Source organism: Elephas maximus, chromosome 25 (assembly GCF_024166365.1).
Source record: "Elephas maximus indicus isolate mEleMax1 chromosome 25, mEleMax1 primary haplotype, whole genome shotgun sequence".
In the NCBI taxonomy this organism is placed as follows: domain Eukaryota; kingdom Metazoa; phylum Chordata; class Mammalia; order Proboscidea; family Elephantidae; genus Elephas; species Elephas maximus.
In genome coordinates this window covers 42973020-42994922 of record NC_064843.1, presented here as the reverse complement: position 1 = coordinate 42994922, position 21903 = coordinate 42973020, and positions in this window count along the sequence as shown.

The following is a 21903-nucleotide window of genomic DNA, read 5'->3' as shown; positions in this document are numbered from 1 at the left end:
GGGTAAGAGAGCCAGGGCTTTTTCTGCACAGATGGGTCCCAAGGTCTAGACTTGGGGAGACAGAAAAGGCTCTAAGTTGCCCTCAAATCTCATCCAGCTTCCTCAGTCTCCCTGATACCAAAGAGTTCTGAATTTAGTGGACTATCGGGTCTTTCATAGCCATTGATAAGGCTGATACTTTGGTCTTCATTTGTTTCATGATCCTCCATCATCGTGGAACCATGTTAACTGTTTATTATCTGCCTTGCCTCTTCCGTAAAGGGGATCCTACATCTGACTTGGCTACAACTATACCCCTAGCACCTAGCACCAAGTGGCTGTTCAGTGAATATATGTTAACTAGTGAACATGTTCAGCCAGAAATGGATCCTCCAATTTTGTTTTCCTTCTGAATGGTGACACGTTGACAAACACTGGCGACAAAGCGTCCCATTTAGCCCACTGGAAATAAAACCCATACCTTACTTCTGCCAGAAATTCTTTGCAAATCTTCCTTTGCTAGAGAAGCCTGTGTGGGAGTTTTCTCACAAAGTAATAAATAAAAATTTACACTCACCGTCACAGGCACATTTCATTTTATTGGCTAAATATAAACGGGCACCAGCAGGCTTCTTCAGGGAGGCCCTGGCCGTGTTTCTCCTTCTTCCCTGGATGGAGCTGTGTCCCTGGGCCCCCTGCCTTCTCTGTCTTCAGAGATAGCCTCTGGGGATCAGTCCCCAGGGCTCAGGGGTGAAGGAGGATGGGTTCTGTCAACTGCCAACGTGCTGTCGCTTTATCTTGTTCTGCAGATAACACCATTCCTTAGATCCTTCAGGGATAGTTCAAATTCCAAGCCCCCAGAAACGAGGCAAAGCAGAAATTAACATTTCCCACGAGACAACACTGCAACTCAGCGAAGGAAAAACTCTACCTCTGGCTTTGGTGGCTGCTTCTCCCTGTCAACCACCTAAAAACACCACCTTTGTCTTTCAGATGTCAGCTTTCCAGATAGATCTCTCAAGCGAAGCACCCCATGAGCACCCCTTTCCCCATGTGGACAAGCACTTTGTACACTCCTTTGCCTGAGCCCTTGACACATGACCCTTGGAATTGGGGCACGTTTGTGTGTCTCCGCCACTGGACTTTGAGAATGTCATGAGCAGAAATCATATGTTATTTATCTTTGGATTCCCAGAACCTAACACATAGCAGATTTTCCATAAACGTATTCTGAATGGATGAATGAGTGAATAAGTAAATGCGTAAATAAATACACTGCCTTATGTGCTTTGCAGCTGTTATGTTGCTTACTCTTCATAACAAGTCTACATATAGGAATGCTTATCCCCATTATACGGAAGAAGAAACTGAGGCTCAAAGACATTAGTCAAATTGTGCAAGTCCACCAAGCAAGTAAACAGCAGAGCCAGGATTTGAACCTTGAGGAGTCTGACTTCCAAACTCATCCTCTTCCATCACTCGAGGGCTCTTCAAGTCAATGGAGGGTTTGATGGCCCCAAGCCCCATCCAGCAGACAGTTACCTCCTCAGACAGTGCAGCTTTGCTCGGGGGTCACCCGAACATCTGTCGGCAGGGCTTGAAAGAAGATGAGAAAAGTGAAGAAGACGAGGAGGGGTAATGAATAAGAAGCAGGAATAAGTTCTCTCACTTCTTGTAAGAGTATTTTAGAATGCAAATCTTGAGTGGGGCTAGAAGGGAAGTTGATTATGGAAGCACACCCAGCCACTGTAACAAATTATCTCATTCTTCTCAGGGGTCAAGGTCCCTGGGTGGCAAAAACAGTTTGTGCTCGACTATTAAACCCAGGCATGGGTTAACGAGTAAGCAAGGTACACAAAGGCTTACAGTAAGCAAGTACACATGGGCTTGATTGTGTTTACTTACTAATCCATAGTAAACAACTTCACATGGGTTTCATCACATCTTTGATTTAGGTTTAATTTATACCTAAAGGTTGGAAGTTCGAACCCACCCAGTGACACTACAGAAAAAAGGCCTGGCAATCTGCTTCCATAAAGACTACAGCCAAGAAACTCCTATGGAGCAGTTCTACTCTGTCACACATGGGGCTGCCGTGAGTCAGCATTGACTCAAAGACAACAGGTTTGGCTTTGGTGGAATCGAGCCCCACTGCCCACAAAAACAACCTTAACAACACAACTGTATATTGCTTTTTCCTTCTTCCTTAATGCACCCCCCACCCCCCAAGTTCTGCTTCTAGGATCACCTCCAAAATTAAACCACATGCATCCAAGCTTGTTCAGCCTCTGCTTTCGGGGAACCCAGGCAGGCAAAGGCAACATGGATGGGTGTTTTAGGAAATGCTGCTGGGGGCTGGGACACAGCCTAGGAAAGTTTCAAAGGGCCTGGGAACAGGAATTGAGGCCTCCAGAGCTTGCACAGGAGCCTAGGCCCTTGGGAACAGACCTCAGGCAGCTGGGGAAGCTGTTGAAGTCGAAGGATATTTCGGAGAAAGGAAGGGGGAGAAGGATGAGCCTCCAGAAATGAGAGGCCCATAAAGACTGCTGCTGGCGTCCTCCACTCCTGTCCAGTCTGGGCCCCCTGAGGCCCCAGCGTTTGGCAGAAACTCTCACCCCGCTCTCCTCTGGCTCCCATCCGGCCTGCATTCCAGCCAGAGCTCAATGCAGTGTAGAAATGCAATCCTCGCTTTTGGGCACAGGTATCTCTAAATCAGAGGCCTCCTCGAAAAACCTCAAATCTTGTTTTGATTTGTTGACAAAGATAACTGGAGTCCCTTGGCAGCCAACATAAACTAACAGAAACCCCTCCTGGGTGGAAACCCCTGCTCCCGGCCTCTCCTCACCCGAGGCCTGCAGTTCTCATGCAGTGTCCATGCAAGAAAAGTCTTGGTGGAGAGTCTTCCGTTCTAGCCCAGCGGAGGACTGCCTTCTGGCTTGGTGGTCTTGGGTAGTCACCGGCCCTCTCTTGACCACAATTCCCCAGATGTGTTGTGAGAATAAGACTCTCCGGCCCCCTCCGTATCCCTCAGGGCTGCGGAAAGACACACTGTCTTGGAGTTTTGAAAGCAAAGTGCTCAGTGGGGAACTTCAGCATCTATACTGTGTGGGAGCCATGTTCAAGTCCAAAAACACTCATTAGTCCCCACCCTGTATGAGGTCGTATGCTAGGAATTGTGGGATATTCAAAATGCCAAGGCTACCCAACCGGGAGTCAGTCACTGCCCCTCTTTCCACCTGAACAATTACCTAGATCCTCAACCCACCTCCATATGCCCGTCCTTTCCTATAACCCACATCCTGGAATCCACCCCACCCCTCCTGCAAGATCTCATCCTGTCTTTCTTCCTACCGATGTCCCCCACTGTACTGGCTCTTACCTGTTACCCTGAAGTAGTCTCATATTTTTTTCACTCTTCAGAAAACATCAACTTATCCTCTCTTTCAAATCTCTCTTATCCAAGCCATGCTTTCAACTCTTAACTTGATCTAGACCAAAAAACCACCCATTGCCATGGAGTCGATTCCGACTTACAGAGACTTTCTAAGACAGAATAGAACTGTCCCATAGGGTTTCCAAGTAGCAGCTGGTGGATTTGAACTGCTGATCTTTTGGTTAGCAGCCAAGCCGAGCTCTTAACCACTGCACTGCCAGGGTTCCTGTAAAATACAGACAAGGAGCTGGCAAATGGTTTTCTGTAAAGGGTCAGATAGTGGGTATTATAGGCTACTTATCAAAAGGTTGGTGGTTTGAACCCACCCAGTGTGCACTGCAGAAAAAAGTTCTGGCAATCTGCTTCTGTACAGATTACAGCCAAGAAAGTCCTGTGGAGCAGTTTTACTCTGTAACACATGAGGTCGCCGTGAGTTGGAATCCACTCAACAGCAATGGGTTTGGTTTGGCTTTTGGTCATGCAGGCCATAAGGTCTCTGTCACAACTACTCAGCTCTGTCACCGTAGTGCAAAAGAGGCCATAAAAAGCAATATGTAAACACATGGGCGTGACTGTGTTCCAACAAAACTCTATTTCCGGACACAGTCTGGATTTGGCCTATAGGTTGTAGTTTGCGAACCCCTGATCCACAGTGCCTCTTAAACATTCATGTGCACCAGAATTACCTGGGAGCTTGTGAAATACAGACTCTGATTCAGTAGCCTGGAGTAGGCCCAATAGTCTGCATTTCTAACAAGCTCCCAGGTAACGCCAAAGCTCCTGATCTTAAGAGCAAGGAGCTGGATGACTTCCATGACAGACACAGCTAACTCGACTGCCATTCTAAACCTCTTTTCCTTTGTTGTTGTTATTGTTACCTGCCGTTGAGTTGGCCCTCGCCATGGTGACCCCATGCACAACAGAACGAAACACTGCTCGATCCTGTGCCATCTCCATGATCAGTTGCAAATCAGGCCACTGTGATCTGCAGGGTTTTTACTGGCTGATTTTCAGAAATAGATCACCAGGCCTTTCTTCCTAGTCCATCTTAGTCTGGAAACTCTGCTGCGACCTGTTCAGCATCATAGCAACATGCAAACTTCCACTAACAGATGGGTGGTTGCTATGCTGCCTTTCGATATAAAGGCTGGAAAAGCAAAATAAGCCCTTTCTCATCTTCCCTTGCAGCCAGGGTGGCCTTATGACACAGCTCTGGCCAATGCAATGAAGCAAAATCCTGGGGGCCTCCCAAGAGGCCCATGAATTGCACACTTCTCTCCTTCCTGAGTTCTCAACAATTTGAGAATTAAGACAAAGGCGTGGCATCGAGAGGTCTAAAATAACACCTTTATTACGGATAAAGACTGAGTTATTGGGGAACACCATGTGAGAGTAAAACGAGCCTAGTCACTGAATATAGCAAAAGAAGGCAGATTTATGTACTCTAGTTTCACTGGGAAGGTCTCCTCATCTGGGTAAAGAGATGGGGTTCAGGCTGACGGCCTGCAGGTGCAGAGAACTGGAATCCTGTAGGCAGGCTCTCTCCCTAGAGGAAAATGAGAGTCGCTGAGCTGAGCAAGCCCAGTTTCTCTTCCTGAATTTAGCAACCAGCTACATCATTCCACCTCCCCTGGTGTAGGGTAAGTAAAGAGGCAGAGAGAATCTGGAAGAATGTACCCATCACAAGGAAGGAAATCATTAGAAGTAGGACAGATGTAACTTCCCTTCCGCAACCATCTCCAGCTTTTTGTTCTCTTAACACACTGGATGTAACTATTAAGCCTGTGGTCAAATAGGGGTGCAGGGATCCTCCCAAGGAGGGGAGGTACATAGTATATAAGGGCAACCTCACACCCACCTTTATAAGCCTGTGTCATGGACTGAATTATGTCCCCCCAAAAATGTGTACATCAACTTCGTTAGGCCATAATTCCCAGTATTGTGTGGTTGTCCTCCATTCTGTGATCGTAATTTTATGTTGAGAGGATCAGAGTGGGATTGTAACACCACCCTTACTCAAGTCAACTCCCTGATCCAAGGTAAAGGGGATTTATCTCTCGAGAGATGAATCTCTCGAGAGATAAAATGAAAGGGAAGCAAACAGAGAGTTGGGGACCTCATACCACCAAGAAAGCAGCACCAGGAGCAGAGCACATCCTTTGGGCCCGGGGTCCCTGTGCCTGAGAAGCTCCTTGACCATGGGAAGATTGAGGACAAGGACCTTCCTCAGAGCCGACAGAGAGAGAAAGCTTTCCCTTGGAATCGATGCCCTGAATTTGGACTTGTAATCTACTAGACTGTGAGAAAACAAATTTCTCTTTGTTAAAGCCACCCACTTGTGGTATTTCTGTTATGGCAGCACTAGATGACTATGAGAGCCTGCAACAACCTTTTTTTTTTTTTGCCTTTTTTATTTTCCTGGAAACGCCAGTGGGCAGTTTCCATTTGTCCTCCACAAAGGTCTGAAAGGCGTCAGAAGAGTATATTAATTGAACTCCAAAGTTATTGTATAACCAAGGCCAAGAAGTCATGCCCTAGTCTGTTTCTTTCCCAAATTATATCCAGCCATGTTGCCACATGACTCGTCAGAAGTTGTGAATAAATTATTTACTCATACACTCATTCAACAAATATTCACTGAGCATCCACTATGTGCCAGGCAGTGTTGTAAGTCCTGAAGATGCCGTCAATGAACAAAGAAGACAGGTGAACATTCCTGCCCTGATACGGTTCATGTTCCAATGAGGGGAGCCAGGCAAGGAACAAAACCCATAATAAACAGGTACGTGATATTACATGTTTGAAGGTGAGCAACAACATGGAAAAAAGAAAAAGTAGAACAGGGATGTGGGGTCAGAAGTGCTGGTGGGAGGTAGCAGCATGTTGAGATTACAAAAGGGTAGTCAGTGTAGGTCACTTGTGAAGGTTACTTTTGAGCGATGACTTGAAGTGAGATGTTAGCAATTCAGATGATTGGAGAAATGTGTCTCCTGTAAAGGACATAATCATTGCAAATGCCCTGAGGTGGGAGTGAACTTGGCCTGTGCAAGGAACAGATTGGCTGGAGTAGAGACAACAAAGAGGAGGTGAGGTCAGAGAGGTAATGCAGGGCTGGGTAATCAGCTGCCCGTCTAGAAGATTAACAGGATCTGATTTATTCTATTCAAGGGTCAGTCTGGCTGCTGGGTTGAGAATAGAAAACAAGGAAGCGAGAGTGGAAAGGGAGACACCAAGAGAGAGGCTTTTGCAGGCAAAACAGGATGGACTGTTAGGACCAGGGCGATAGCAGTAGTCAGAAGAGGTCAGAAGGTCAAAGGTCAGAAGAGGTTGAATCATGGATAAATTTTTAAGGGCGCACCAACAGCGTTTCTTGGTAGGTTGGAAGAAGGAAGAGAGTCAAGGATTCCATGGTCATTCTTGCAATTAGACTGTATTCTAACATTAAAAAAAAAACCTGATTTTGGGGACTTCTAGAATGACAGAGTGAGGAGGTTGGTAGATTCTTTCCCCAGTGAAACAACGATGTAATTGGCGAAATATATCATTTAAAGACTTTGGAAATTAATCTAAGGGTATAGAGTAAATGGAGAAACATTCATTCAAGAAAATCTACTGTACCTCAGTTGGAATAGCAAGAGTCAATGGAACAAAACTGAAAGTCCAAAACTAAGTCCATACATCTATGGCCAGTTGATTTTCAACGAGGGTGCCAGGGCCATTCAATGGAGAAAGCATAGTGTCTTCAACAAATTATGCTGAGACAACTGGATACTCACATATGAAAGAATTAAGGTGGACCCTTTCCCCTACCTCATAATAGACCACGAGGGGAATGACCTGAGCGATGGGGGATGATGGTCACTCATTTGTAAAGGGACATCAAAGAGTTTATCTCACTTGAGAAAACAAAACAAAGCTAAACTAAAAACCTCTATTTTTTTAAAGCATGTGTAAGTTAATCAAAGACTCGGGGGTAAGTTTCTGTTGGGATAAGGTTTGTTTTTGTACCTTGAAAGCTTGGCGGTTGTTTAGAAATTCAATCACAACTCTCCTTTAGACAAAACCACCCTTGGGAACCGTGGGTTTGAGCTCTCAATATATTAACGTGACATTATGAGGCAGTTAGGCTGCAGGTTCGGGGGGCTGAGTAGATCTTAAAGAGAGCCCAGAACAGGCGCCAAAAGCATGCGCTGTTTAATTGGCTCCTTCAGTAGGAGAGACGAAGGGGGAGAAACGTGGACCAAAATGGAGGCTGTTTCTATCGCTGTTTGAAGGGAGGCCCCCTCCATGTCAGATGGGAAAATCTAGTCTCAGCTTTTTCTAGGACGCGTGTCTTTGAGACTGAAATGTGCACAAGGACAGTCAGGCCTAGAAGGAAACTGAGGTCCCAAGCCACACACAGGCCAGTTTGTGGCAGAAAACCAGTCGCCATTGAGTCAGTTCTGACTCATGGTGACCCCTTGTGTGTCAGAATAGATTTGGGCTTCGTAGGCTGATTTTTCAGAAGTAGATTGCCAGGCCTTTCTTCTGAGGCACTTCTGGGTGAACTCAAACCTCCAACCTTTCAGTTAGTAGCAGAGCTGTGTTAATCCTTTGCCACCACCCAGGGACTCCAGTATGAGGAAGAAAGGAATGTTAAAACTTCAACTTGCTGTTGGCTAGTAATTGTTGCATACGCGTACGCACACGCACACATAAAAATTTTTAACTGAATTCAATTGTTTTAACCAATGTGGCCGAGATATTTATTTATTTACTTATTTATAATAATAACCAAATGCTCCTCCACATTTCCCAGCTGCCCTTGCATTTAGGTGGGGGCCATGTGACTAGTTCTGGCCAATGGGCTGAGAGCAGAAATGACGCATGTCATTTGTGGGCTGAGACATTTAGAAATTGATGTTCTACCCCCATGCTCTCTCTTCCATCCAGAGAGTCCAAGATATCAGGGTTTATTTCTACCACAGCATAGCCTAATCTACTCTGACCGATTCATCCGCTATATCTACCTTTTCTTCCATTGTGTTAGATCCTCTGATTTTGGGCATAGTAGGATCTCTATAAATATTCACTCAACTGAATTAAATTGAAAATCCAGTAGCCTTCCCTATTTAAGCTCACTGCCACCCCCACCATTTACCCCTGAGTTATATCAGCTTGCGTGTGTTCAATGTACAGTAATATCCTAAGTGTCACCTGCCCATAAAAAAAATTTTACTAATCTTAAATAAATAAGCATATCTTTGTAAGTAAATTAAGCAATGACTAAAATATCAGTTTATTATAAACCACAAAAACTTTGAAAATATGATATTTCTAGGTGTATAAACAAAAACCAAAAAACCCGGTGTATAGTCTATACATATATATAGTCAGCTATATCTATAATCGTGTTGTAATAAAAACTATGCTCCTAAATTCAATGGTGCCTTAGGCTGGGTTTACTAGAGAAGAAAAGCCAGTAAAGCATGTAAATGTATATAAAAAGGACAAAACAACCAAACCTGTTGCTGTCGAGTCGATTCTAACTCATAGCAAACCTATAGAACAGCGTAGAACTGCCCCATAGGGTTTCTAAGGAGTGGCTGGTGGATTTGAACTGCTGACCTTTTAGTTAACTGGCATAGCTCTTAACTACTGTGCCACCAGGGCAACATAAACATATAGACCAAAACAAAACCAAACCCACTGCCATTGAGTCGATTCTGACTCATAGCAACACTATAGGACAGAGTAGAACTGTCCCATAGTGTTTCCAAGAAGCACCTGGCAGATATGAATTGCCAACCTCTTGGCTAGCAGCTGTAGCACTTAACCACTACGCTGCCAGGGTTATCAAGAAAATGGCTCGCATGGTTGTAAAGGTTGGAACATCCCAAGCTGTGGGTCCGGATAGAGGCCTCTCCTGATTCTTGCAGCCACTATGGCTGGCTAGCCCAAGATTGGCAGGTCAGAGAGCAGGGCTCTTGCTCACAGACTACAAAGATTGATAAATCCCTAGATTGGCAGGCAAGGCTGCAGGTAAGCTGCTAACTCAAGTCCCAAGAACCAGAGGTCAGACAGACAGGAGCCAGCTGCAGGACCCAGAGTGAGCAACAGCCCACAAGCCTTGCCAGAATGTCCATTTATATTTGATGCAGGCCACACATCCAAGGAAACTTCCTTGTTCAACGGATGGCTACTCACAGCAGATCCCATCATGGAGGTGATCACGTTATATCAGATCTCATCATGGGCGTGATCACAACATCATACCACCGCCAAACTGCATCATAACTGCCAAACTACTGAGAATCATGGCCCTGCCAAGTTGACACACAACCTTAACCACCACGAGTGGTATATAACAATAAGTATTTATTGTCAAGTTCATTCATGTACAGGTTAGCCAGTTTGGCTAATCTAAGCCAGGTTCATCTTGGCTTGGTTCCAAAGTACAAGGTTGAGTCCAGGTCTGCTCTACATGTCTCTATATCTTCCTTGGGTCAGTGGTTACCCAGGGAATGTTCTTCTCACGGCAAAAGGCAGGATCACAAGAAGGCAAGTCCAACTATGCAAATACCTTTCAAGCCTCTGCTTGCTTCCAGTCTGCTAACATCCCATTGGCCAAAGCTCATCACATGGTCATGCCAAAAGTCAAAGATCAGGGAGTACACTCACCATGATGACACAACAATGGGGTGGGTGTATAAAACAAGGGAGGAAAGAATTGAAACCAGTGTTTCCATGTTCCACACCAGGTTGAAAAATATCAGATGTAAAATTGGGTCGTTTTCTGGTTGTTGTTGCTGTTGTTGTTATTGTTAGGTACCATCAAGTCAGTTCCGACTCAAAGCGACCGTACGCACAACAGAACGAAACGTGGCCTGGTCCTGCACCATCCTTACAATCATGGTTATGCTTGAGCTCATTGTTGCAGCCACTGTGTCAATCCACCTTGTTGAGGGTCTTCCTGTTTTCCACTGACCCTGTACTTTGCCAAGCATGATGTCCTTCTCCAGGGACTGATCCCTCCTGACAACATGTCCAAAGTATATCCCCCACGTGTCTGTCAGTTTGTCATACTGTGGGGACTTGTGTGTTGTTGTGATGCCAGAATCTATGCCACTGGCATTCAGATAGCAGCAGGGTCACCCAGGGAGGACAGGTTTCAGCTGAGCTTCCAGACTAAGACAGACTAGGAAGAAGGACTCAGCAGCCTACTTCTGAAAAAAATTAGCCAGAGAAAACCTTATGAATAGCAGTGGAACGTTTTCTGGTATCTTACTCTATTAAGTAGTGTATATTTTCAGGGGAAAGGGAGGTGGAATATGAAGTCTCCTGAACTTAAGAGCCCTGAAGTCTGAAAAACATTCCTCTGGTTTCTGAATGAACAACACATGCTGGGGAAAGGTGGTGAAGACTTGCCTTTAGTTCACACCCGCTCCCTACCTAACATGTTCCAGATCTCAGGCCTAACTCCATCCTTTCCCAAATTTTCACCTCTGTCCATTGGGAGACCCTCTCAGTAGAACGATCCTCCAGGTTAATAACAGTAAGTAAATTGCACAAAAAGATGTTAACTCAAAAAATTTTATTTACTATCTTCATTCTGGCTGGGAAGATGGTTCCAGGCCAGAATAAAAGGTGTCTTGAATGTCAGAAGGGAGGATTATAGAGTCGTGGAGCGTTGGAAAGTATTAGAGGTGAGAACCAGATCCCCACCCAGAGTATAAGTGCCCAGACATCTGACTTACCCAAGTGGTTCCTTGGCTGTATTGGCTGCTGGCTCCGTTCCCTGGTCACTTAAAAAAAAAAAAAACTTAAGGGACCCTCAAACGGATCGAAGATAGAATTTAGGGGATCCATGAACTTGAGAAGAAAAAAGTTAACTGCCATTTAACCAAGCTAACATTTAGTGTAATGAAAGTTTACAAATGTTTAGCACGTCCTTCACTTATCCACAGTGGTGTTAAGAGGATCTGTGGCCTTGTCACCAATAGAAATCATAGCTATTTTCACAACACCTAACTCCTGTAGATGTCATGAAATATCGTTGTGCTCATCACTACTTCAAAAATGAAGATGTTATTAGATCCATTGCTAGTTCTAGTTCTTTAATGGGTTATAAAGAAGCATAAGAAGTACTACATCACAAATTTGTTTTTCTGATATTTTGGTAATTGTTGAACTTTTAGATTTTCCTCTGATTATGTTACCTCTCTTAAACCATTGCCACAAATGGGAATTTCACCCCACTCCCTTGTCTAGCAACTATTAGTAATTTTGGAAACAATTGCCTGATACTGAGAAGAAATCTTCCCCCACTGAGGTTGAGTTTATTTTCTCCTCCATTATCCCCCATCCCCCAAGCCCATTTAAAGATGGTTTCCATGTCCCTCCACGGTCTTTTCTCCTCTACACCAAACAGCCACTGACTTCTCACCCATGGCCAGGCCTGCCTGATGCATTGAGGCATTGAGCATCTTCCCAGCGCCACCTGCATCAGGACGTTTCTTCTCCGTGCATTTGTCGTGACCGTTTAGGCAGGTGAAGATGCGTTAGCTGTGCAGGCGCTTCATCAATGACCAGTGGGGATCATCCAATCCACTAACCATTTACCTGGTCACTCATATTCAGGATCACTCACAGACTGACCCTGGGCAGCTACAGTTTTCATCACTCCCTGTAACAGGTGCTGTGATTCAACACAGATTCCCCATCAGACCTTATCATCCCAGAGGCTGGCAGTGCTGTTGGCTGATGGCCCTCAGTTGTCATCCTCCCTTGGCTGATGGCAGCTTCCTCACCCAAGACAGCAATCCACATCGATTGGGGATTATAAAGGCCCAGCACTCTCCGTGCAACACAAGACAACTCTGAAGGGCCACCCAGCTTTACACTTCCCAGGCGGCACCTGAGGTCTTTGTTAAGACTGCACTGCAGTCCAGCTGCCCGGTTCTGCTTCCTGCCCTTCCTCAGAGATTAATTCCAAACTCTCCGATAAATCCGCACTCGGAATTTCATCTCAGAGTGGGCTTCTCAGGAACCCTACCTGCAACACTCCCTCGTCCCATCCCAGGACCCTCACCTCACCAGACCTTAAATACACCAGTCTCTCATTTCCTCTTTACTGTTGAAATCTCCAACACCTACTACAGGGCCTGGCACAGAGTAGAAATTTAATAAATGTTCAACAAATTGAATTTAATCTGCAAATTTGTCCAGCCTGCCAACAGTGTTCTCCTCTGGGTCTCTAATAAGAATCCTGGCAGCCTGTGGGCTGTTTGCCAGTGGGTCGAACAGAACAACTGGCTACCTGCTGGGGAACAGCCACCTGTAGATGCTCGCTGAGAGCAGTTAAAGGTCCTGGCAGGTACCACAGGACACATAGCCAAGGATTGGATGGCCAATGCCAAGAGCTTTCTGCCCTGGGGTCCCTGCCATCCCAGATTCCAGGCCTCAGTGAGACCCCACTTAGAAGAATAAACAAGTGGGCCCCCAACCCAAGGCACTGTAGCCCTGTACTTACAGAAATGCAGCCCAAGGGACTACCCTCTCCCTAAGGCTGATTTTTTTTTTAATTGTGCTTTAAGTGAAAGTTTACAAATTAAGTCAGCCTCTCATACAGAAACTTATGTACCTTGCTATGTACTCCTAGCTGCTCTCCCCCTAATGACACAGCATACTCCTCTCCACCCTGTATTCCCCAGGTCCATTCAACCAGCTCCTGTCCCCCTCTGCCTTCTCATCTTGCTTCCAGACAGGAGCTGCCCACATAGTCTCATGTGTCTGCTTGAGCCAGGAAGCTCACTCTCCACCAGTATCATTTTCTGTCTTATAGTCCAGTCCAAGCCCTGTCTGATGAATTGGCTTGGGGAATGGTTCCAGTCTTGGGTTGACAGAATGTCAGGGGAACTCCAGGGTCCCTCTAGTCTCAGTCAGACCATTAAGTGTGGCCTTTTTATGAGAATTTGAGGCCCGCATTCCACTGTTCTCCTGCTCCTTCAGGGATTCTCCATTTTGTTTCCTGTCAGGGCAGTCATCGGTTGTAGCCAGGAACCATCCAGTTCTTTCAGTCTCAGGCTGATATAGTCTCTGGTTTATGTGGCCCTTTCTGTCACTTGGGGTCATATTTACCTTGTGTCTTTGGTGTTCTTCATCCTCCTTTGCTTCAGGTGGGTTGTGATCAATTGATGCATTTTAGATGGCCGCTTACTGGCATTTAAGACCCCAGACACCTAAAGCTGATTTTTAACTTTTCATCTTATTTTGCTATATCATTAAATCTTCTAGTTTTAAATCATTTTGTTATTTGACTAGGTTGAGTCATATGAAGTAGCCATTTTTATTGGTGTTGGTGAAGAATATCAAATAGACCATGGACTGTCAGAAGAATGAACAAATCCTTCTTGGAAGAAGTACAGCCAGAATGCTCCTTAGAAGTGAGCACTTAGTCTCATATACTTTGGACATGTTATGAGGAGGGATCAGTTCCTAGAGAAGGACATCATGCTTGGTAATGTAGAGAGTCAGAGAAAAAGAGGAAGACTCTCAACAAGATGGAGTGACACAGTGTTTCCCACATGGGCTCAAGCATAATGATTGTGAGGATGGCACAGGACAGGGCTGTGTTTTGTTTTGTTGCACATGGGGAACTGTGAGTCAGAAACAACTCAACAGCACCTAACAAGAAGTAGTATCATCTTAGCTTAATTTTTAATAATAAAAATATATTCTTATTGTATATAATTTATCCTAACATTTGCTCTTTTATTATATTAATTTACACCATTTTACCACTTTATCCTTTATTCTTTTTATTCTAGTTCAATTTGTCATTTTATTGATGAACATATCCTCTTAAGTTTGCCTTCGATAACAGAGCATTTAGTGCCACCGAGACAAAGAGCTGAGCTCCTCTGCTGTTCTCCCCAGAACCCTGGAGGACTGCCTGGAATGTGGCAACTGGTCTCCTTTTAGGAAGTAGTTTTTCTTTCCTCTTGCTGATCTCTGTCTCTTGCTGACCTGCAGTCTCAGGCGCTGCAATTAAGAAAAGATCAAATCTCCATCCATTCACTTTACGCTGTACTCTGTTGCAGTGTTTCTCAACATTACCTACTCATCATAATCACCTAGAAACTTTTTAAAAAATAACAATTTCCAGGCCATATCCCAGACCAATTACATCCGAATCTGGGGGATGGGGCCCAGACATTAGTATTTTTAAGCCCTCCAGTTAATTCTAATAGCTGTCAACTTTGGAAACCATTGGTCTGTAATTTTGCTGTTCCAAGAGAGACCCACGGACCAGGAGCATCGGCATGACCTGGGAGCTTGTGAGAAATGTGGAACCTCGGACCCCATTCCAGACACACGGAACCAGAATCTGCATTGAACAAGACCCTCAGGTGATTTGTACGCACGTCAAAATTTGTGGAGAGCTGGTTTGCAATCTACTTTGATGTTTTTCATTTTAACCTTTTTATACTGGTTTTTCTATTTGTTTTTAACTATGATTTGCTTATTTCAGGCTTCTGCATCTCCAATATCTGCGTGGTTAATCACTTCTGCTCTTTTTTATCTTCCATCAGTGGTTGTCGTTGTTGCTGGTCGCCATGGAGTTGGCTCTGACTCACGGCAACCCCATGTATGACAATGAAATACTGCCCGGTCCTGTGCCACATTCGTGCTCATTGGTGTGTCTGAGTCCATGGTTGTGGCCTATTGTGTCAGTCCATACTTATGCATGTTTGCAGCTGTTACTTCTTTTTTTGAGTCATGCCACATTAGCAAATGAAGGTCTCGTAAGCTTTACTGTGTCATTAAAGTTGACTCTACTTTGAAGAGGCAGCTTTTACCCCGTCATATTTTGAATCCTCCAATCTGAGGGACTTCTCTTCCAGCAATATATCAGAAAATGTTCTGTTGTTAGCCATAAGGTTTTCATTGGCCCATTTTCAGAAGTAGATCACTGGATCTTTCTTCCTAGTCTGTCTTAGTCTGGAAACTCCACTGAAACCTGTCCACCATGGGAGACCCTGTTGGTGTTTGAAATACCAATGGCATACCTTCCAGCCTTATAACAATACACAAGCCACTACAGCATGACAAACCGACAGACAAGTGGTGACCTATATTAATGACTAACTCATGAAAAAAAAGAGTCTCTTTCTCAGGTCAATAAATTGTTTCTAATTAAGGAGATGGAAAAGTTGAATTTATCAGAAGTCCTCTTGGGGAGACATGATGTTTGCCTGGAGAAGCCTGCTGGGATAGAACAGAGTCCCATGGGCTGGGCTGTCAGCAGGTGCCGAGAGTTGAGAGAAGGAGGGAAACCATTCTGCCAAGCAAGGAAAGGAGTTGTTGGCTCCCGAGAGGGGTGGGGAGAGAGAAGAGGAAGGTAGAAAGGAAGAGGAGGAGAAGAGGGTAAGAACTTTCAAGGTCAGTTGAAGATGGTGCATGATGCTCAAACTTTCCATAAGGTTGATACACCAATGGGCTGCATGGTGTGAGGGCAGTTGTAGGGTGGGGAGTGGGGAACAAGTGAAAAGTCTGAGTGTGCCCAGGTTTCAACATAAAGACAAAGTAGAGATTTGATGTTTGGATGCAGAGATTGGAACCAAGAGGAACATGAGAAAGGGAGCCTTCAAGAAACTACAGGGATCGCTTAGGGTATGATTTGGCCCATCAGAGGCCATAAAACTGGGGTTAGAGTCAAGTTTATTTTTATCAATAGGGCCAAGGATACCTTAGCCAACCAATGGGTTAAACGTCTTACTTCCCCAAATTGCTGGAGATGGGATAGGTCCCTACCATGGCCTGGAAGACATAGGCTTAACTTGGGTTTGTTTTCCGAAAGCAGGCAATTTCTGGCTTCCCCCCAAAACTCTTTTCCCCAAATGATAATTCCAACCACATTTCCAATTCCCAGAAGTCCCAGAGAACAGTGAGAGCTCTGCCTCATCTGACCTCAGACTCCCTGAAAGCAGTTGCCATGTTTGTTGTCAAACTCTTGTCTAATGGGCCAGGACCTCTAGCCATTAACAGGATGCCATACTGGGGAGGATTGCATTTATTTTCAACTGAAAGAACCCAAAGTTGGAACTTGTTTTCTCCACTGAGAGAAGGTTGGACAATCTTTACAACTTTTATACCGCCTCTGAGTTTTCTCACTCAAACCAAAATCGAAAACTCGCTGCCGTCAAGTCAATTCCAACACATAGCGACCCTGTAGGACAGCGTAGAACTGCCCCATAGGGTTTCCAAAGCTGTAAATCTTTACAGGAGCAGAATGCCACATCTCTCTCCTGCAGAGCAGCTGGTGGGTTTGAACCACCGACCTTTTGATTAGCGGCCAGGCGCTTTAACCACTGAACCACCCGGGCTCCTTTTCTCACTTAAACAAACTGATAATTCTTTTGCTTCAGAATTTGGTAGGAAGCAAAAAAAAAAAAAAAACATTTTCCCTCCTTCCCTACTGAGTCAGGACCCCTGGCAAGCCTTGTCCTCATACCCAGCTTCTCTGTAGACTGCTCGTGGCCTGGCCAAAACACATGAGAAGCAAGCACACCAGCCTGGTCCCAGCGGGGGTGTTTATAAAACCTGTCCAGATGCTTAATTTCTCTCTTCCAGAAACTGCCTTCTGTCCTGATCCAGGTTATGAATTTGTGCCAGAGTCTGGGTCTTGAAAAACTGTAAGGAAAATTTATCAACATCACCCAGCAGTTTTGTCCCCTCAACTACCCACTCTCCAAAAGTTATGCTGTTCCATGTTCTGTTTGGAATATTTTGTGCCCAACTTCCAACAACTGCCTGCTTTGTTGCACCCCTGTAATTTCCAATCTTATTTTTTAGCATCTTCTCTACTATCTTTTGTTGTGTCCAGCCAGGCAGGGTTGACCAGCTGGCCCCCAGGAAATCTGTGAATTTCAGAGTGATATTCGTTTGTCTTTGACCTCTCTCTCTCTCCACCCCTCCACCCCCAATGCTCCACTTTTCTCTCTGAAACGGAACAGAACCTGAGTGCTCAGCATGGGCTTGTGTGGTTCCTGATTCCTAGTCTCTGATTCCTAGTCTCTGATAGCAGAGAAGAAAGACATCCTTGGCAGGGGGCAGCGTGAGTTAGCACACCAAGGCAGCTAACTACAAATTTAGTGCTCAGGACCCATTCTCTGGAATGGGGCACAAGAGAGCCTGAAACATAAATCTGAAGAGGGAAGGTAGCATCCAAATAAGGGTGCCAGAAAAAAAGAGTTAAATGTCATCCTGAAGAAAATGGAACACATGGAAGGTGTAAGATCAGTTTAAATCAGTCCGGGTGAGGAAGAGCTTGTTTATATAGAAGATTTCTGTGGTCTGAATTTGAGTTCCCCTGGGTCTAGCCTCTGGGGTTACAGCAGGAGAGGAGGAACCCAGGGAGCTGGTGGGTGAAACCCAACAAAAGGCCAATCCAGAGAAGATGGTTACTGACTGGGCATGGGGAAGGAGGAAGGTTGTTAAGGTGAGACACAGAGAGAGACTGAGAGAATGGGGAACAAGTCCCAGAAAGGGACATCTGGCTGAAGAATTAGCTTGGGTGGTAGAGTAGACATTTCTTAATACCATCCACCTCTCCTCAACACTCAGCTCACACATTGAAAGCTGCTCTCTAGGAACATCTGCAACTTGCTACCTGGGAACTCAGTTCACACATAGGACAAGCCTAAAGAGTTAATGACCCCAGCAGCCCTCAACCCATAATGGACAGACATGGTGGATAAATACTCCAGTTCCTTCACCACTTAGGTGGGAAAACTCTGAGGCACTTTCCTTACGCTCTCTCCCGAATTTCTTCACCAGGATTGACTCCCAGTTGCCCACAGTGGTGGCTGGTTTGATAGCACATTCTTTATTGGCTGCCTTCCTTTCTTTGTCTACTGGAGTTTCCTTCATGTCTCAGATATGCTGCTTATACCCAAATTATTGTGTCTGGTCCGTTTTAGGGGGAACCCAACCCAAGGGAAGGCTTGGTTGGAGACATAGTCATCCTACACCCTCCACCCCGCCCCCCAAGCATCTTCCAGAGCCTTTTGGCTTCCCCCTCAATGTGTAGCCAGAGCCATTGTCTATCTACTGGAGATCTTCAACACTGGGCCCCTGGAGTCTCCTTTTTCCCTCCAGTCCTTTACTTATGTTCTTCTTGGTCTGGTTAACCCAGCCAGGAGAGGGGCCAGTTCTGGGGGCTTGCCAGAGGCAGGTGCATTGCCACACTCAAAACTGGGAAAAATGAGGGGATCTAGAGTTCCTCCTACCGTGCCTCAGAGAGGACCACATACACTTGGGCATTGAGGGGCTTCTACTGGAAGAACAGATGGAATTCTCTTATTAACTTGTCATGACGCCAAGATTGATTCATTTCTCTTCATCAAACTTGAGCCTTTGAGGACTTTAAGGGTGGTCTATTCCCCACAGCAGTGGTGGTCCTCCCTTCCCAGTGCTAAGATGGAGAGGGATGAGCATATTGTTTTGATCAGAGAGGAAAACAAGAGCCGAGACATTAGTTGTCATTCGTGACAGCACCATGGCCTCCCACCGCCCAAATGGCAAGAAGGCAGCAGCATGGAGATGAACGGCCACAGTTTGCTCTTTAATTTATTGTTGAGAAAAAAAACACATGGGCTATTAGGCTTCTCTCCAAATCAGCTGTCACGGGGAATTGGCTCAGACTCTGCTGGCTTATGGGAAATTAGTAAGGTAATGAGAGGTTAGTCTGGACCCAAATAAGAGATGCCAGACCACTGGGACGTGGCTGCTGCTAAGCCCAATATCAGCCACTCCTGGGCTGAGCCAGGCCCTGCAACTGGGGCTGCTATCACCTAGCTGTCTTAGCCGTTGTGGGGCTACAGGCCCTCAGAGGCTCAACCGTTCATGCTGCCTGGCCCCTGACATTGGTCTGCCCATTCCTCAGCTTCTGTCAGGGCTGATGTCAGGGAGTCCCCTTGCCTAGCACCTCAGTGACCCTTGACAGACAAGCTACTTCTCAGTCCCTTACCTGCCCCTTTCTAGGGACTACAGGCATTTTGCTGAATCTCCTCTGAGCCTTGCAGGGGTCTTGAGGGTGAGCAGAGCTATCTCAGGACCTCTTAACGTAAGCAAGCTCACCACTATTTCTCCTCTGAGGTGACCTTTCCCTATTCGTACAGACCACTCTATGAGGAAAGCTCTACCTCCTCTACCAGGTGTGAAGCAGGGTACACCCCTCTGCTCTGGAGTTTCCAAACCTGTCTAGATCAGCCACATCCATCCCTCACATCCTGGACTTTGACCTAGAGGGAGGCCAGGAAGCTGGTCTCAACTCTCCAGTTTCCATACCTCCCCCATAGCTCCTTTCCCTGAGCCCCACCCCTACCATGTGACATACAGTCTGCTTGTCTCTATCCCATGACTTAAAATGGGATGCCATTGAGCCTGCCCAACATGTAAAGAGAAGTTTTGGAGAATTTAGAAAGCCCTTTTATGTCTCAACAAAGCCTGGCTCTGGCAAACATTGCTCTTAAAAGGACTTCCTTGAGCTTCCTATTGAGCATCAAAAGCTAAGCTCCAACTCCTTTGTCTTACTCTGGATTCTACCTTCATTCATCACTCATGGTGAGTGGAATAAGAATTACCAGCAACAAGGATCACATGCATGTGTATGAAGGGTTAACATCAGATCTGGGTTGATGTAGGCCTGCCTGGAAGTGACATTGATATTCTCACTTCTTTGTTTCCTGGGAACTACAAAGTAAGCACGAAAAGTGAATCAGCATGCAGGCCTTAGGCCTACATAACTAAAATGGTATAAAAATTGGTGGGAAGCAAAGGGTGGTTTCTCTGTGTTGGGGTGAGCCACAAGCACAGTGACTCCCCGCTGTAGCTATACATGCACCATGTGGTTGAGGAGACCAAAAAAGCTGTGGAGCACTGCTGGCCTCCCTGAAAAGAAGATGGTGGGAATTCATTTACTGTATCCTTTTACAAAGCTAATTAAACATAGATCTAAGTCAGTTGTGTCTCATGAGTTTGATTGCCAATTTGAACTTGCGGCCACCATGGTAAGTGTAATCAATCAGCACTGATCCTCTAAGTTCTGAGCTGCTGCAAGGGACTGTGGGAGGCACAGCAGCCAAAGAAGAGGTCATTTCTTCCCCACCTGACCGCTGGTATCTACAGCCCAGCCTGCAACTTTGTGGAGAGAATTTCCTTTTCCTAGAGGGAAGCCCCATGTGTTAAGTCCATGGCTCTTTTTTTTCTAGCAGACCTCACAGAGCCAAATTTGGGGATGGGCGCACAGGATCTTGCTGATGTTCACGAGGTGCCCCTTCCCAGCCTGGTCATATGAAGGGTCCCAGCAGAAGGTACAACTACTTCTCCTTGAGAGGACAGCAAATCTTCCATTGTCGTTGCAGTTATTAGTTACTGTTGAGTTGGCTCAGATTCATGGTGACCTTAAGTATAACAGATCAAAATGTTGTTTGGTCCTGTGCCACCTTCATGCTCATTGGTATGTTTGAGTCCATTGTTGCAGCTAGTGTGTCAATCCGTCTCACTGAGATTTTCCCTAGTTTTCACTGACCCTTTACTTTACCAACCATGATGTCCTTTTCTAGCGATTGGTCTTTCTTGATGACATGTGTCCAGAGTAATCAAGACAAAATCTCACCATCCTCACTTCTAAGGAGTATTCTGGTTGTATTTCTTCTAAGACTGATTTGTTCATTCTTCTGGCAGTCCAAAGTATATTCAATATTCTTCACTAATACCACATTTTGAATGCATCAATTCTTCTATCTTCCTTTTCCACCGTCCAGCTTTCACATGCATATGAAATGATTGAAAGGAAATGAACACCCCCTCTCACGTACACTCAGCACTTTACAGTTTGCAAAGCAGTTTCACGTTCATTATCAATGTGATCCTTCCCAAAGGGTGTGAGAAAAGTATTTCTTCTGGTCTCTATTGCTGCCTATGGCAGCCAAGGGTAGAATTTTCCAGATCTCCCTTGCTGGCTGGCCAACCGACTGCCTCCCCCCACCGCAACTGTGCTTGCTCGAGCTGGCAGGAAAGCATGGTTAGGCTTGGAGGCTGCAACCTTGGAGTCTCCCTGCAGCTCCCAATCTCCAACATCAAAGATGTCCCCAGCCTGCCAGCCCAGACTTGGTGGTCAAGAGCCAGCAATGCCCCAGCCCCCATTCTGCAGTTTTTGCCTAGAAAGGCCATGCTGGTTGATATGGTCTACAGCTTTGAGAACACAGCTCCCGCAGTTATCAAGAAACAATGAAATGGACTTAGGAAAATATGGCAGCAGCTCAGCCTCTCAGCCAGCAAGACAACATCTGGGTACCCTGAGACCACCATCTACTGAGCCCCACCAGAGTCAAACGGACAGTGGGGGTAGCACAGGCATAGCTGTGGTTGTGTGTGTGTGTGCATATACATGAGTGTGTGCACACAAATGTGTATATATTTGTGAGTGTCATGAGTGGGTGGAT